The sequence below is a fragment of the Entelurus aequoreus genome, linkage group LG12 (genome assembly GCF_033978785.1).
Source record: "Entelurus aequoreus isolate RoL-2023_Sb linkage group LG12, RoL_Eaeq_v1.1, whole genome shotgun sequence".
Lineage (NCBI taxonomy): Eukaryota > Metazoa > Chordata > Actinopteri > Syngnathiformes > Syngnathidae > Entelurus > Entelurus aequoreus.
The window spans coordinates 8,482,501-8,492,500 of record NC_084742.1 but is presented as its reverse complement, the minus strand read 5'-3'; the positions used below and the strand labels follow the sequence as shown (position 1 = coordinate 8,492,500).

General features: G+C 39.5%; 1 protein-coding gene across 7 annotated transcripts in view; it reads left to right on the top strand.

Annotated features, from left to right (window-relative positions):
• Nucleotides 1–10,000, top strand: part of tafa5a (TAFA chemokine like family member 5a) — a 684,328-nt gene that overhangs the window by 115,661 nt on the left and 558,667 nt on the right. The gene's annotated exons all lie outside the window — the stretch shown is intronic.

The following is a 10,000-nucleotide window of genomic DNA, read 5'->3' as shown; positions in this document are numbered from 1 at the left end:
CACAATTGTGTTAGCCTTTATTAAGAAATTCTTCCATATTCCTTATTTTTGCACCTTCATTTTAAGAACTTAAGTGTTCTTCGTGATTTTACAATTCTGTTTGAGTGTTTTCCATGCTTGTGTTGACATTTCCTTTCTGCCTCGATAGCTGAGGGGAAATTGAACTAAAAATGAAACAAATATATATTCTCCTTTTAAATAGATCATACAAATATTAATAATTATTAATATCGACCGATACAAAACACTTATATCGTGATACAGTTTTCAGCCATATTGCCCAACATGTGAAATGTTAGAAAAGGTTTGAATTAGTGAATGTAATGGTAGGTGTGAAAAACACTAACCTATTTATTATTAACAATCTTTATGTCGAAATGGAGTGATAATTGTTTTTGGCGACACATAGTAGCCAATTCATTACATTAGGCTCATGATGAAGAAGTTGAATGAGGCGGAAACGTTTGTTACTGGATGCTTTCTAATACACTTTGTATCTGACGCTATATGCTATTATAACTATTTGATATTTCTTTATATTGACAAATGTGCTATTTTAGACTGCAATAATGTTCAATTAAGGACACTCGTTATGTGCACTATATTGACTCACATATGAACTTGAAGTGCCATCCCATTCCTAACCCTTAGGGTTCAATATGATGTTGGTCCACCTTTTGCAGCTATTACAGCTTCAACTCTTCTGGGAAGGCTGTCCACAAGGTTGCGGAGTGTGTTTATAGGAATTTTCCACCATTCTTCCAAAAGTGCATTGGTGATGTTGGTCGAGAAGGCCTGGCTCTCAGTCTCCGTTCTAATTCATCCCAAAGGTGTTCTATCGGGTTCAGGTCAGGACTCTGTGCAGGCCAGTCAAGTTCATCCACACCAGACTCTGTCATCCATGTCTTTATGGACCTTGCTTTGTGCACTGGTGCACAGTCACGTTGGAAGAGGAAGGGGCCCGCTCCAAACTCTTCCCACAAGGTTGGGAGCATGGAATTGTCCAAAATGTTTTGGTATCCTGGAGCATTCAAAGTTCCTTTCCCTGGAACTAAGGCGCCGAGCCCAACTCCTGAAAAACAACCCCACACCATAATTCCTCCTCCACCATACGCAGTTCGAAAGGTAGCATTTTCCTGGCAACCTAGTCCATCAGATTGCCAGATGGAAAAGAGTCATCCATCTCTCCAGAGAAGGCGTCTCCACTGCTCTAGAGTCCAGTGGCGACGTGCTTTACACCACTGCATCCGACGCTTTGCATTGGACTTGGTGATGTATGGCTTAGATGCAGCTGCTCGGCCATGGAAACCCATTCCATGAAGCTCTCTACTTACTGTACGTGGGCTAATTGGAAGGTCACATGAAGTTTGGAGCTCTGTAGCAACTGACTGTGCAGAAAGTCTTTGCACTATGCGCTCTAGCATCCGCTGACCCCTCTCTGTCAGTTTACGTGGCCTATTACTTCGAGGCTGAGTTGCTGTTGTTCTTTAACTCTTCCATTTTCTTATAATAAAGCCGACAGTTGACTTTGGAACATTTAGGAGCGAGGAAATTTCACGACTGGATTTGTTGCACAGGTGGCATCCCATGACCGTTCCACGCTGGAGATCACTGAGCTCCTGAGAGCGGCCCACTCTTTCACAAATGTTTGTAGAAGCAGTCTCCATGTCTAAGTGCTTGATTGTATACACCTGTGGCCAGGTCGAGTGATTAGGACACCTGATTCTCATCATTTGGACGGGTGGCCAAATACTTTTAGCAATATAGTGTATGTCTAGCTTGTGTGCTCTTGTGTGCATAGCTGCTACCTCCTGTAGTAGCCTAGGTTGTGAGTTCAAACCCTGGCCGAGTCATACCAAAGACTATAAAAAATGGGACCCATTACCTCCCTGCTTGGCACTCAGCATCAAGGGTTGGAATTGGGGGTTTAATCACCAAAAATGATTCCCGGGCGCGGCCACCGCTGCTGCTCACTGCTCCCCTCCCCCCCCAGGGGGTGATCAAGGGTGATGGGTCAAATGCAGAGAATAATTTAGCCACACCTAGTGTGTGTGTGACAATCATTGGTACTTTAACTTTAACTTTATAGCCTAGACTGTTTACCTTTTGTAAACTACCAAAATAGTGTGCTAATTGGAGGACATTTAGATGTTAACTGGCTGTCCAGTTTTGTACAATTAAACAAGCTGTAGGGCTGCTAATATCAGAGCGTATTAAGTTAAAAGTTAAAGTACCGATGATTGTCACTAGGGATGTCCGATAATGGCTTTTTGCCGATACCCGATATTCCGAAATTGTCCAACTCTTTAATTACCGATACCGATATCAACCGATATATGCAGTCGTGGAATTAACACATTATTATGCCTAATTTGGACAACCATGTATGGTGAAGATAAGGTACTTTTTTAAAAATAAAATAAAATAAGATAACTAAATTAAAAACATTTTCTTGAATAAAAAAGAAAGTAAAACAATATAAAAACAGTTACATAGAAACTAGTAATTAATGAAAATTTGGAAACATTAACTGTTAAAGGTTAGTACTATTAGTGGACCAGCAGCACGCACAATCATGTGTGCTTACGGACTGTATCCCTTGCAGACTGTATTGATATATATTGATATATAATGTAGGAACCAGAATATTGATAACAGAAATAAATGGGGAGAGGGAGGTTTATTGGGTTGGTGCACTAATTGTAAGTGTATCTTGTGTTTTTTATGTTGATTTAATTAAAAAAACAAACAAACAAAAAACGATACAGATAATAAAAAAAAACGATACCGATAATTTCCGATATTACATTTTAACGCATTTAGGCCGATATTATCGGACATCCCTAATTGTCACACACACACCAGGTGTGGTGAAATGTGTCCTCTGCATTTGACCCATCCCCTTGTTCACCCCCTGGGAGGTGAGGGGAGCAGTGGGCAGCAGCGGTGGCCGCGCCCGGGAATCATTTTTGGTGATTTAACCCCCAATTCCAACCCTTGATGCTGAGTGCCAAGCAGGGAGGTAATGGGTCCCATTTTTATAGTCTTTGGTATTACTCGGCCAAAGTTTGAACTCACAACCTACCCATCTCAGGGCGGACACTTTAACCACTAGGCCACTGAGTAGTATACTGTATCTGATATCATTATATCAATGTTTTGCTGATATCAAACCGATCACTGATATTGATATTGCATGGGCACACTCTTAAGTGTGACACATCATTTCCACATGGAAAGTTGAAATGCGACATATTTAAAGTGCATACAGAGGTAGATACATGCGCAAAATGCTCACGATGACTTGGTGCTCAAATTAATAGAATACTTTTTTGGGGGGGACATTTACAGCATTTTAATAGTACTGTAGGTGGAGGATAGCGAAATTGCTAAATAAATGATCTTAGCGTCATGTTGTTTTGACCTACTTAGTAGGAACAGATGGTCTTTTCTTCAAATCATAAAATTATTAACAGTAGTTGTAAACATTCTCTTTTAAGAGAAGTCCACAGTCTGTTAGGGTGTAACACCACATATGTTGCTCAAGTACAAAAACATCAGAAAGGTGGGTAAAATGTGGTTAATTAAACCTGTGAAAGCCTTTTTGTGTATCTCTAAAAATAAAAAGATCAACCAAAGTTAAATATCAACAGGGCGTGGAAGCTGCAGCGCCTGTATTAGATCTTGTGTTACTCACTATGTAATTCTTTACGCTTCCAATCGCTCTCGTACGGATTGTCCCAGGTTTCAGGCGTGTAGCTCAACGCCAGTGAAGTGAAAACACGGGAACCTGAGGGCTTGTGTTGGAAAAAGTGTGCGGCCTGGTTTTTGTTTTTATATGATTTAACAGAGAACAAAACGTGTTCATGTCGGCCATCCTTGCTGTAAAGGAATAACTCTGTAACAAAGGTCCCATATGTTGTGTTATTTGGCAACAATGTGGAGCAAGTTTCATTGACCACAATTGTTGTCGCCTCAGACTCAAGCCGTTTGGTAATTGTATATGCATTCATACTAGGGCTGGGCGATGTAACTAAAAACTATCACAATAGAAGTGTTTTATATCGGTTGATATAAATAATTACTGATAAAAAAATGTATTTCGAATGTAACCTTCCTCTGATCATAATCCCCTCAGCTATCAAGGCAGAAAGGAAATGTCAACACAAGCATGGAAAACACTTAATGTAAACAACATTCTAAAATCTCATTGAACAACAAGCTCTTAAAATGAAGGGGCAAAATAAGGATTACGTAAGAAGTGCTTGATAAAGTGTAAGAAAAATAATGCAAAGTGTGAACAAACAAAGGGAAACCTGACAAGAACTACTACCTGCAGGTTTAGTGCCAGGATGTTACAGCTGTGCTCTAAAGCAGTGGTCCCCAACTTTTTTGTAGCTGCGGACCGGTCAACGCTTGAAAATTTGTCCCACGGACTGGGGGGGGTTTGGTATTTTTTTGTTTTGTTTTTTTTTGTCATAAAGAAATACAATCATGTGTGCTTACGGAGTGTATCCATGCAGACTGTATTTATCTATATTGATATATAATGTATATATTGTGTTTTTTATGTTGATTTAATTTTCTTTTTTAAAAGTAAAAAAATAAAAATGTTATTTATTTTTTTTTTTTTATTTCTTGTGCGGCCCGGTACCAATCGGTCCACGGACCGGTACCGGGCCGCGGCCCGGTGGTTGGGGACTACTGCTCTAAAGGGTAAGCACGGCTAATGTTGTGGTATTACCGTTCTTAGTGGAGACGAGTGCCTTGGATGTTTTACAGATCAGGGGCCGTACTTATCAAGCTTCTTAGAGTGCCATTTTACACTTAAGTCCTGAGAATTTGCGAAATTTAGTCCTACTCTCAAACTTAAGAATAAAAGCTTTTTATCAACGTTCTTAAGTCTAAGAATCACTCCTACTCTCCACGATATTTAAGAGACCTTCAGAGGTGTCTTAAGTGGTTAGGAGTTGCCAGCAGGGGATGGCACTGAGGCGAGAGAGACGTGCGCGAATATTCAGGGAGCGGAACGATGTTCTGGATTTGTTTGATGATGAGCAGCTGATCAAACGGTATTGTTTAGACAGAGCGGGTATTATTTTTGTCACAGATTTAATACTTTTCGATTCCATGTTGATTTCTGCATGTGTCTGCAGTGGGCTAGTATATATAGAGCCACCCACACCAGTTTCAAATTAGTTGCCTTATTAATGAATTGGAAAGAAAATGTTATGACAGTAGCGTATGTGTGTGGCCGTTAGGTGTGTGACGTCAGTGAGTGTGTGGGCGACAGAAGAGAGGGAGCGGTAGCGTGAGTGCCGGCGGGGACTATTTTGTTTTGTATTATTTTGTAGTTTATTGTCAAAATATACACTCCCATTGTCCACTTAAATATTTCCAAGATATTTCTTTATTCTTAGACAACGGATTCCCTTCCGTGATTGGTCATTTCTATGGACACAGAAATGACGTCACCTAAAATTCCGTTTACGGCACATAGTAATGTCGTAATTCAGCTCTGAGTGTGACACTTAAGATTCAGTCGTACACTTCGCTGAAAGTGTGAGTAAGACGCTTGATAACTAACTTTTAAGTGCAGCTTTCAGCGAAGAATTTATTTACTCTTAAGTCAACTCTTAGCAGACTTCTTAGGAGTAATTCTGAGAAGCTTGATAAGTACGGCCCCAGATTAGTCTGACTACGGTCTGTTTAAAAAATAAAAGAATAAAAAAAAGTGCCATACTGTCAAGCTGACTTTTTGTCTTTTATGCACAATTTCTTCATTTTTACTTTCGCTTTTCACTCCATGCAGAGAATCAACCACCAAACAACCAAACTTGACAGTTGATAATGTTACCTGATTGGCTGTAAGCGTCCCACTCCCACTGACCAGGTATTACCTCCTGCGTTGCCCGGTTACCAGAGAGCGAGTGCCTTTGTTCATGCAACCAACCTTGCTGCGTTTTATCCAACATGTTTATTTTATTGATATCCATTACGTGTTTATCATGATATTTACTGATATTGTTTTATGGCCCAGCCCTAATTCAAAAAAACATGGAACGCATTTGGTTGTTGTTGATAAACGTGTATGGTGCAATGTTTCGCATCAAAATCATGTTGTCGCCAAATAGTGTGACTACACTAGATTACTAAATCTCCTATAACTACATATCTCATAGCAAAGGCATTATGTACTGTATTTTAACCCTGCGAATCCCTCAATTTTTCTTTTCAAATTGGGAAATTGTAGATCGATTGTTTAAGGTAAGTGGAGTTGTGCATGTTTGAAAATTGGCCCATTCATTTGTTTTTTGTGGGGGGGCTCATGATTCTCAGTCGCGCCAAACGTTTTGATACTTGAACGTTTCCGATCAGATGAGAACTGTAGGACGTGGAGCGCGCCAAAATTGTGTGTATGTGTGAATAGTTGGACAGTCACACATACACTGTATCTGTGGGTGGATGACGGACATTTGGATAAGCTCCAGGGTTTCATTTTAGGTGTGTAGAGAAGCCTGCTTCAAAAGTGACCAAGTGTATCTCTCTTTAAGAGATAGTGGAGAAATTGTGCTCATAAGCAGGCTCGAGTACAGCATTCAAACATCCAACTTTTCCTCACCTCCGTGCGTCTCCTCGTGGCAAAAGTGTCCGTTACAGAAGCTCACACGTCTCAGGATGGTGGGTGTGACCATATTTGGAGGCACCGCGGAGGCATGCGCTTTAAATGAAGCTGATCTTGCTGCTTTTTTAATCAGAGCCACGCTGGAGGTTTAATCAAGTGGTATTGCTTGTGATGGAAAGCCGTTCGTCAAGTCAATTACACATTAATCACCAACTGTTTGGGGAATGGGAGGCGAGGAGGAGCTCCACTTCATTCAAGATGATGTAAAAAAAAAAAAAACTCCCGTGCAGCACTCGGTGGAGTCTTTTGCTGTAAAATATGAAAGGAAGCATCATGATATCTAAATCTCCCTTTTTGTCTCTGTGGGATGTATATTTAGCAGTGAGGTCATCGCCCAACCTTTTGGCCACTCCCATCGACAGATCGAGGCACAAATCGAAAGCGCATTATGAATGTGTGTGTGTGTGTGTGTGTGTGTGTGTGTGTGTGTGTGTGTGTGTGTGTGTGTGTGTGTGTGTGTGTGTGTGTGTGTGTGTGTGTGTGTGTGTGTGTGTGTGTGTGTGTGTGTGTGTGTGTGTGTGTGTGTGTGTGTATATAATATACATATATAGATATATATCCATATAGACCAGACCTGGGCATTCTGCGGCCCGCGGGCCGCATCCGGCCCTTTGTGCGTCCCTGTCCGGCCCGCGTGAGGCTAATTATAAATTACAAAATAAATTTAAAAAAGTATCTATGTCGAGTGTGCAACGGTGCTGCTTTTGTTTTGAAAATCGTTATTTGTATTACTTCCGTGTGGACGTATGCGTGTGCGTGATTGTGAGTGAATGTGAACAGCTGCAATCATTAATTACAATATAAAGTTGAAAAAACATCTGTCGTGCGCGCAATACAACTTTGCTGCTTTTATTTTGAAAAGTATTATTTATGGGTGTGTAACCTGCGAGTGAAGGTGCACATGCAGCGACAAGTGATGCACGGTTTACACCCGAGACGCTAAAAAGAGAAAAGTTGATGAAGAATGGCGTGTTTTCAACAAGACATGGACTGCCGAGCAACGTTCCCTCTAAGGTGCGTACCTGCGCAATTGCGCACTGCTCAAGCGTCTGCTGCGCGCAGCAAATATATGCCGTGCACCAAATCAAATCCCATCTGAATTCTAAACAAAATAAACATATTTATTCTATGTAATTTTGCAATGCAACTCTGAGTGACAGTGACAACAAGCGGCCCTAACGGTGTTCGTCAACACCGTTCAATTGAACACCATTCAATTATTGTAACGTCTATCGAGATGCTTCGAGGACAGGAATTATATCGATCACTTTATTGAGCAAGACTGTTTATATTCGGACATAACCACACCAAAAACATGAGTAAAACAATTCTATCTCGAAAAACTAGTCATTTTCTGCCGTACAAACCAGGCCAAAACCAACTTGTCATCTGTCACCAACACACATAGCACTAAACCACTGGTGCGTTTATGGCCACACAAAAAGTCGGACAACTCAAACACCACACAAAGTTACACTATGACTCCTCAGTCATACGTGTGCTTATTTTACTGTCATTTATTATTAATGTTAATTTATTTATATTAGTCATGGAATGCTGTTACACACACTATGTTGAAGTATTACTATTATTATTAATTATTATTATTATTATTATTTATCTTACGGTATACATCAAAAAAAATATTGAGCAAAATTTAATTGAAATATTGTCGATGTGGCCCTCCAGCAGTGCTCGGGTTGCTCATGCGGCCCCCGGTAAAAATTAATTGCCCACCCCTGATATAGACAGTCAATGTTTCTGTGGTTTCTATGTATATACTCTCCTATATGTGTGCCTGTGTGTGTGTGTATATATATATCCATCCATCCATCCATTTTCTACCGCTTGTCCCTTTTGGGGTCGCGGGGGGCGCTGGAGCCTATCTCAGCTGCATTCGGGCGGAAGGCGGGGTACATCCTGGACAAGTCGCCAGCTCATCACAGGGCCAACACAGATAGACAGACAACATTCACACTCACATTCACACACTAGGGCCAATTTAGTGTTGCCAATCAACCTATCCCCAGGTGCATGTTTTTGGAGGTGGGAGGAAGCCGGAGTACCCAGAGGGAACCCACGCAGTCACGGGGAGAACATGCAAACTCCACACAGTAAGATCCCGAGCCCGGGATTGAACTCAGGACTACTCAGGACCTTCGTATTGTGAGACACATGCACTATATATATATATATATATATATATATATATATATATATATATATATATATATATATATATATATATATATATATATATATATATATATATATATATATATATATATATATATATATATATATATATACATATATATATGAGATGTCCGATAATATCGGCAGGCCGATATTATCGGCCGATAAATGCGTTAAAATGTAATATCGGAAATTATTGGTATCGTTTTTTTTATTATCTGTATCGTTTTTTAAAAAAAAATTAAATCAACATAAAAAACACAAGATACACTTACAATTAGTGCATCAACCCAAAAAACCTTCCTCCCCCATTTACACTCATTCACACAAAAGGGTTGTTTCTTTCTGTTATTAATATTCTGGTTCCTACATTATATATCAATATATATCAATACAGTCTGCAAGGGATACAGTCCGTAAGCACACATGATTGTGCGTGCTGCTGGTCCACTAATAGTACTAACCTTTAACAGTTAATTTGACTCATTTTCATTAATTACTTGTTTCTATGTAACTGTTTTTATATTGTTTTACTTTCTTTTTTAGTCAAGAAAATGTTTTTAATTTATTTATCTTATTTTTTTTATTTTTTTTTTAAAGTACCTTATCTTCACCATACCTGGTTGTCCAAATTAGGCATAATAATGTGTTAATTTCACGACTGCATATATCGGTTGATATCGGTATCGGTTGATATCGGTATCGGTAATTAAAGAGTTGGACAATATCGGAATATCGGATATCGGCAAAAAGCCATTATCGGACATCCCTAATATATATATATATATATATATATATATATATATATATATATATATATATATGTATATATGTATACATACACACGTGATAGTCAAGGTTTCTGAGGTTTATCCATTATACAGTGCTCAATACCGAGGTAGAGCGGAATATACGTTAGGTTAGGAAAAAATAGAGGATATATCATCCCTACAAGCCTGTTTTACAGGTTATCTATCTATCTGTATATATGTACAGTATATACACACACACACATACATAGGCAAGTGAGGCAAAGGATCCCGAGAGCCAACAAAAAAGCCGACGTGATTCTTTCAATTATGTACATCCTTCCAATAATCTTCACATCTGTGGAGGAAG